This window comes from Nymphalis io, chromosome 15, assembly GCF_905147045.1.
Source record: "Nymphalis io chromosome 15, ilAglIoxx1.1, whole genome shotgun sequence".
NCBI lineage: Eukaryota > Metazoa > Arthropoda > Insecta > Lepidoptera > Nymphalidae > Nymphalis > Nymphalis io.
In genome coordinates, this window is record NC_065902.1 from 7475253 (window position 1) to 7483882 (window position 8630).

An 8630-nucleotide genomic window follows, 5' to 3' on the forward strand; every position below is an offset into this window, starting at 1 on the left:
TCGCGGAAGTATTGATATTGTACGTTGTGACATCTATAAATAGCACATGAGCCTTTTTCAGAATAAAGTTGGTATTTTTTGAGGTAAGACTTGTGATTTGCGCTCGGTGTATTTTTTTCGGTAGTAGATTTTATACACTGTTTCGTTCATAATTAGTGCTCGACGAATTGCTTGTCTTACTTTTCAATTCAGCAGTATTAGATAATTGACATTCTAGTACAGATGAAGGTGCTGAAATGTTCTTGAGTGTTTTAAAATTTAGGCTCAATTTGACGTCAAAGTCGGACAAATGCATACTGTACACATCAGTTACTGGATGTGCTAAACCTTCACATAACATTTTTATTATAGGTACTTACTTTTATTAAAATATTTTAAGTACACTATTCTACACTAGTCTCTTTGTTATTAAAAAAGTGATTCATTTGATTTGTCTCTTATTTATAAGCATGTATTCAATCAATCAATCAATCAATCAACAGCCAATCGTTGTCCACTGCTGAACATAGGCCTCTCCCAAGGTGCACCAAAGCTCCCTGTCCTCCGCCTTCCGCATCCAGTTGGTGCCCGCCACCTTCTTAAGGTCGTCGGTCCACCTGGCTGGAGGGCGCCCTACGCTGCGCTTGCCGATTCGCGGTCTCCACTCTAGGACTCGTCTGCTCCAACGGCCATCGGTCCTACGACATACGTGACCAGCCCACTGCCACTTCAGCCTGCTAATTTTGCAAGCTATGTCGGTGACTCCGGTTCTTTTCCGGATAATCTCATTTCTGATCTTATCCTTCAAAGATACTCCGAGCATAGCTCGCTCCATAGCACGCTGAGCGACTTTGAATTTGTGGACTAGTCCCGCAGTTAGTGTCCACGTTTCGGCACCGTATGTCATGGCAGGTAAGACGCATTGGTTGAAGACTTTCGTCTTCAAACATTGCGGTATAGACGACTTGAGGACTTGACGAAGGTTGCCAAATGCTGCCCATCCCAAGCGAATTCTTCGATCGGCTTCCTTCTCGAAGTTCTTCCTACCGACTTGTATTATCTGTCCTAGGTAGGTATATTCACTAACAACTTCGAAGGTTTCCCCTCGACGTATATCGGTCCCGGCACGACATGCCTATTGAACATGACCTTGGTCTTGTCCAAGTTTATACCGAGACCGACACACCGGGAAGACTCGCCTAGGCTACGCAGCATTTCGGTGAGTTGTTCCAGCGACTCTGCTATGATGACGATATCGTCGGCAAATCGAAGGTGTGAGATGTACTCGCTGTTTACATTGACTCCATACCTAGTCCAATCCAGCGTTTTGAAAACGTCTTCCAACGCGTTGGTGAACAGTTTCGGGGATATTACGTCCCCCTGTCTCACCCCTCTGCGCAGTTGGATCGCCTTCGTCTTACAGTCCTGGATGTGGACAGTCATTGTAGCGGCGTTGTACAGACATCTCAGTACCTCGATATATCTCCAATCGATATGACATCTCTGCAATGAGTCGAGCACTGCCCAGGTTTCGATGGAGTCGAAGGCTTTCTCGTAGTCCACAAATGCCATACACAGCGGCTGATTGTACTCTTCGGTCTTCTGCACAATCTGCCGAACAGTATGGATGTGGTCCACGGTGCTGTAGCCTGATCGAAAGCCGGCTTGCTCTGGGGGCTGGAACTCGTCAAGTCGTCTGGCGAGACGGTTCGTGACGACTCTTGAGAACAGCTTATACACGTGACTCAGGAGGGAGATTGGTCTGTAGTTTTTCGAGAGGGTTTTATCACCTTTCTTGAAAAACAGTACCACCTCACTCCCGCTCCACGTTTCCGGGGTCTTGCCATGTTGGATGACGGAATTAAAGAGGCTTGCTAGCTCTTTCAGGACCGGAGTCCCGCCTGCCTTAAGCAACTCTGTTGTGATTCCGACATCTCCCGGAGCTTTGTTGTTTTTAAGCTGTTCTAGAGCCGCCCTAATCTTTCCTTGGTCAACGACCGGGAGCTCCTCGGAGTAATGGCGCATAAGAGGGGCGCGCTGGTCATCAATACTGATTCCCACGGGTTTATCCGATCTCGAAGAGAACAACTGCCCATAAAACCTCTCTACTTCTCCGACAATCTCAGGCCTAGAGGTAACGACCCCACCATTTTCAGTTTTAAGTTTTGTCAGACGCGGCTTCCCAAACTTGCGAGCGAACACTTTCGATCCCCGATTTTGCTCAATCGCAGCCTTGCTTGAGCTCGAGTGTCTCAGCAGAGAGTTTTGGTGCGTTGTCTCTTCTCTGTGGCGGAAAACACTTGCGGGATGTGTTTTGCAGTATTTTGACCAGCGTGTCGGTTCTCTCATCAATGCTGCTTATGGTTTCCAACGCGGTGAATTGATTTTGAAGTTCCATTTGGAACTTTTCGGAGCCTTGAGCAGCTTGGAGCATGGTAGGTCGGAGAGTAGACCTCATCATTCTCGATCTTTCGGCTTTTAAGTTGATATTTAGAGTGCCTCGAACCAAGCGGTGATCACTTCCGGTATTAAACCTGTTGATCACTGAAACATCTCTAAATATGTGCCTTTTATTCGAAATGATAAAGTCTATCTCGTTCCTTGTCACGTTATCGGGGCTTCGCCAGGTCCACCTCCTCTGAGGCTTCTTTTGAAAGAAATAATTCATCAAAAAAAGCCCCTGCGCTTCGAGAAAGTTTACCAGCATTTGCCCCCTGTGATTTCTGCAGCCCAAGCCGTAAGGTCCGACTTTCGATTCACGGCTATCTTGTACTCCCACTTTAGCATTAAAGTCTCCCATAACAACATTGTAGTGGGCCTTCGAGGTGTCGTTGAGGGCCTTTGTGATGTCCTCGTACATCGCTTCGACCACATCATCAGAATATGTCGAAGTTGGCGCATATACCTGTACGACCTTCAGAGAGTACCTGTCGGAAAGTTTTAGGACAAGGTACGCTACCCGGTTCGACACACTACTGATTTCCACAATGCTGCTAATGAGATCCTTTTTGACTAGAAAACCGACACCACCCTGGGAGAGGTTATCACCTTCGCGGAAGTAGAGTAAGTTACCGGACTCTAGAGTTATCGTGTCCTCCCCCTGTCTTCGGACTTCAGATAACCCTTAGTACATGTGAGTTTATATGACTTAACTCTACTTCTAATTCGGCGAGGTGATGGTCCAGCCTCATCGAGCGTCCATTATACGTTGCCATGTGCAGTCGTTTTATACGGTAGCCTGCCGTGAACCGGTGATTCTTAGCACCCCCTGCCCTGTCGATACCGCGACCGCTACCTTGGTCGGGCCTAGTGGGCTTGCCGGTAACTGGGGGCCTTTTTTTGGGCGCATCTGCCATTAAGGGAGGGGTTTGCCCATACTCGCCGCGCTGGGCAGGCGTGTTGGCGAGCGCAGTAGGGGGGTAAGATGTTTATGGGAGGGGGGACGCTGCTGCCCATCTCCCCTTTTCCCCGTCCCTCAGTCGCCTCTTACGACACCCACGGGATGAGATTGGGGAAGTATGCATTCAAAATATTATATAATATATAATAGGTATATGGGTGAGCTAGATGTTAAAGAAGCGTAGAAATATTACTTAATTAAAAAATAACAATGTCCTCCGGATCGATTTCGGCTACGGCGGCCAATTTCAAGAGATATTAGCCAACTGCGCAGTACATATTATAATGCACAAGTGTGTGCGCGAACGCAGATGCACTCTCAATTTCCTAACTTTCAGTTAATTAATTCATGCATGATATATACAATATATTTGTAAATGTTTTTTAAAATGTATACTGCATTTATAAGAGTAGGTAACTATAACTTGCTTGGCGGTTCTTGATAGACTACATTCCGAACAGGTCTATAAGTTTAAATATGACGATTCCAAAGTGCTCTTAAGAGTTCACTTGAATAGAATACTCTATTCAAGTGAACTCTTATATTATAATTTATATTTGGTTTGATTAATTCATAGATAACTTCATACTTTTGTACGCAGTCATAACTATGTTTCCTGACATGGATTCGATATAGTTTTATAATAGAATAGCGACCTGTCCGCTTCGCTAGGCCTTGTTATAACTACGCAATTATCGAGTACGTATCACAGAATTGAATTTCTATTGTCTGTGTGAGGTAAGCATTTAAGCATATGGTCTGTAAAGTGATAAATGCTTGCAGTGATCAAATCGATCTACATTATGATTCTCTCACTAAGTTGAAATCAACTTGTACTGGCTTATCCCACTTTGATTGGTAAAATAACTACTTTCAGATATACATGTGAGAGAACGGGAGATATAATAAATAGTAAAACCAATTTATAAGAAAAAAAAGTATATTTAATACAATAGCAAGTAATTATGCTTATTTCTAAACACTGATTACAATTAATTCGATACATACAATACTTAAATTTATTTATATAATTAACAGAATAAATACAAAAATACGCTCACCTGGGTAATTACCAAACAAACAGTTCAGAGCACCGATAGTGCCGTGTTCAACACTGAACCACTTCTGATCTGTTGACATCTGTAGAGCCTTATATAAAGACTTGTCATTTGAATCAATTGAACAACCGTGTTATAAGACCGGAACTTGATTAAAAAATGTTATCTCCGACACGGCCATTCTAACGAGCAGCCTGTTTAGCTCGCGAATTAAAAGTAAACATACATAATAACAACAACTTAATAATCAAATATATACTAAATCACATGGCTCTAAACATTCAATATCTACCAATTCTCATGGTAAATTGTCAAATCACATGACAATCAAACATTTGGCAAATCACAGTGGCAAAGTTCAGTCAAATCACATGGCTTTTAACATGTAATTTGTACCAACTCACATGGTACATTGTCAAATCACATGACAATCACACATTTGCCAAATCACAGTGGCAAAATTCAGCCAAATTACATGGCTCTGAACACCCGATATCTGCCAACTCACATGGTAAAATTGTCAAATCACATGACAATCAGATATCTGCCAAATCACATGGCAAGCTGCCAAATCACAGTGGCAACCGGGTTTACACAACACAAACATAATAGTTTCTTAACCTAAACAATTACATATATTCATATTTTAATTAAAATATTTGTGAAAGCAGTGGACGTTGGCCAGGCGACCACTCCTCACACAAGATGTTTACAATTGCTAAGTCATACATCTAAGGTATCTGATAATTCTCGTCCCATGTCTGGTGTAACAATACGTAAGTTATCATGTGATACATACAATTCATTGCCAGTCTCGTAGACTTTTACAGTATATCTGTCATTATCGTTAACCTCAGTAATGATGCATGGACCTCTATATTTGCCGTCTAGTTTGTTAATATTTCGAAAATCTTGCTTCACGAGCACAACATCGCCAATTTTAAAAGGTACAATTTTAGCTTTAGTCTTATCAAAGTAAGTTTTTTGAACATTAGCTCGCTCGTCCATCCTTTGTTTCGATTCTTGACGGCAAATATCAAGGTCAAAGCGTTCAATATTATCTGTTAAGGCTGATAAAGCGGGAGGAGACTGATTGCAGCCCATGAGAAGCTGGAAAGGTGTGTGACCAGTGCTCTTGCTAAGCGTACTATTAATTGCTAACTGCAATTCACCTACAACATCCTTCCAACCTCTCCTGGCAGACGTATTTTCAGCAATGGTAAAGCAGTTTGTCAATACTTTCATCATTTCATCTAGCGATAAAATGTATTTCTATTGACCAACGGTCGCAAAAACTTCTAAATTCTTTACCTGTATATGAAGCAGCCTGATCACAAACTATTCTTTTAAGGGTTCCAAATGTATAAATTAATTATTTAAGACAATTAACAGTAGCTAATGCAGTAAGGTTATTGACGGGTTTCATGTAACAATATTTTGTAAAAGTGTCTATGAATACAATGATGTACTGTTTTACAGGTTTATTGCCACTTAATTTGCCAGTCGTATCCATATGAACTGTGTGAAAAGGAACGGGAGGCTTATCAATTGGATGAAAGGAAATTTGATGTGAACCAGATTGACTTTTATTAACTTTGCATGTAAGACAATTATCAATAAACTTGCAAGTACATTTAGACATATTTGGGAACCAAAACTTTTCTCTGATCTTATCTAATGTTTTTTCCCACCCAAGATGTTTAAGAGAGTCATGATAAATTTATATGATATGCCACCGATAACTTTTTGGAATGAAAAGACATTTTTTTATTTCATTATTTTTTGTGGAAAATGTACGATAAAGTAGCCCGTCTTGTAATTCATAACTGGATGCTAGATCCTTGTTGATACTACCATTTTTTATAGATTCAATGATGTTTTTAGTTTCTAAATCATTATTCTATTCTACCTCTAACCATGTAGTATAATTATCAACGTAATTTATATTCATAGATATGGGATTGCGGCTTAAATAGTCAACGTGAGGTATACGATCACCTTTGCGATATTCAATTTCGAAGTTAAACGACTGTAAGTATGCCCACCATCTGTGGACCCTGGGAAGAAGTTCTTTTTTGTTCCGGGATGCCTTAAGAGCATTACAATCAGTTACAACCTTAAACGGTATTCCTAACAAATAGTGACAGAAATGACCTGGTAAATGATCGCTCGTACCACTGCTAAGGTTTCCAATTCATACGAGTGATAACGACTTTCAATTTCAGTGGTACGTATGCTAAAATATTCAACAACTTTCATTTGATTGTCATGTTTTTGAAAAAGAATACCTCCTAAGCCTGCAGAACTGGTATCGGTATGAAGTTCGACAGGTTTTGTGGGGTCAAACAACGTCAATACAGGTTCAGAAGACAGATGTTTAAGGATAGTGTTTGTAGCAGTATCATGTTCTAACAATAAATATTGTATATGTAGGCCATCAACACAAACCAAACATTTTTTTCGCGTTGAATTAAATGAATTGTCACCAACCCCCCGCAAAAGTGTAGTCTCGTATGTTATTTTACCCTTAATGGAATCGGCTACCGTATCACGCATGAGAGAACATTCAGCACCACTATGTATTAAACATAAGTAATTACGATTTTCTATTTGAATGATTTTTGAACTTTTATTAGTCATTGTAAGAGAATTTATAAGAGTGGATTTATCAATTTTTGATTTTTTATTTAAAAGTTGGAAACAATTTTCAATATTATGGCCTTTTTTATTGCAATGACCACAAATAGGAGCGGCAGGTTTTTGAGCTAAATTTTTAGATTCGTTAGAGGTTGGGCATATTTTGAGCATTTGGATTATTATTAATGACACGGCAATCTCTTTGTACATGACCTAGCTTGTGGCATTTATGGCAACGTTTTGATTTAAAATCTGGCATTATGTTAGGCTTGAATCGTTTAGGAAGAATAATGTGAACTTACTCTTTACCAGGTCTTTTGCGTTTATACGAGTTTAGACTTTGAATTAACTGTGGCAAATTTTTTGGCGTTAGTCGTAACAAATCAGAACCAATACGAGCATCCATCATACCTGAAATAACTGCCTCCACTAAACGCTGTTCAGTCACCTCCACGCCAATCACCCTTTTCGCCAACTCCCATTTTCGTGTAGCGTATTCAGAAAGACTACCAGCTTGCTCACTTGTGTACTCAATGAAGAGCGTTAAGTCATCGTAGTATCATGTATCATCTGCAAAAGTTTCAATAAGACCAGTTTTGAGTTCACTCCACGTTAATAGATTTGTATAATTACGACGTGCCCAATCGGCTGCACGCCCACGTAAATTTTTTCTGGTTAAATTAAGAACTTCCCCGTTACTAAGCTCATATTCTTTTATAAGATCATCGATATTTTTACACCAACTTGTACAGTATCGGTTCTGTCATCAGGGTCAAAAGCAGGTACGTAAATGAGTTCAAGACTTCGCATTCTTGGGGCAGGTTTTTCAGTGGGTGGGTTAAAAGCTTTGGCAGTAGTTTGAATTAATTGAGTCATCTTTTCCTGCATCATGCTTTGCATCAAATTAATGGGAACAAAATCTACTGTCCTGGATTCACGGCTGTCGCTTGCTGCTGTTGAATTGGTTGGAACCGCGTGACTGCTACTCGCCACAGTAGATTCCCTTCGGATTATTGCGCCACTGGGTGATGACATCTCGCCTTTTCGTGCAGAGTCGTTATTGCCACTGCCAGAAGCTATGCAACCCGCCGTATTTAGTCCCAGGATGGGAGATGAAGGACCAGCATCCTGCAGTGCTTGAATTTGCTCGGAGATCTCGTGATGATCTCGAACTTGATTAAAAAATATTCTTCCTATTATATAATATTCCCACATAAATTTAAATATTTTTTTCTAGCATCTTGAAGGAAATCTAGGGAAGGCTACATAAACCATTTATGTTATTTTATACTTTAGTAATTGGTCAACCGACAAGTCGAGATGGCCCAGTGGTAAGAACGCGTGAATCTTAACCGATGAACGTGGGTTCAAACCCGGGCAAGCACCTCTGAATTTTCATGTGCTTAATTTCTGTTTATAATTCATCTCGTGCTTTTCGGTGAAGGAAAACATCGTGAGGAAACCTGCATGTGTCTAATTTCATCAAAATTCTGCTACATGTGTATTCCACCAACCCGCATTGGAGCAGCGTGGTGGAATAAGCTCAAAACCTTCTC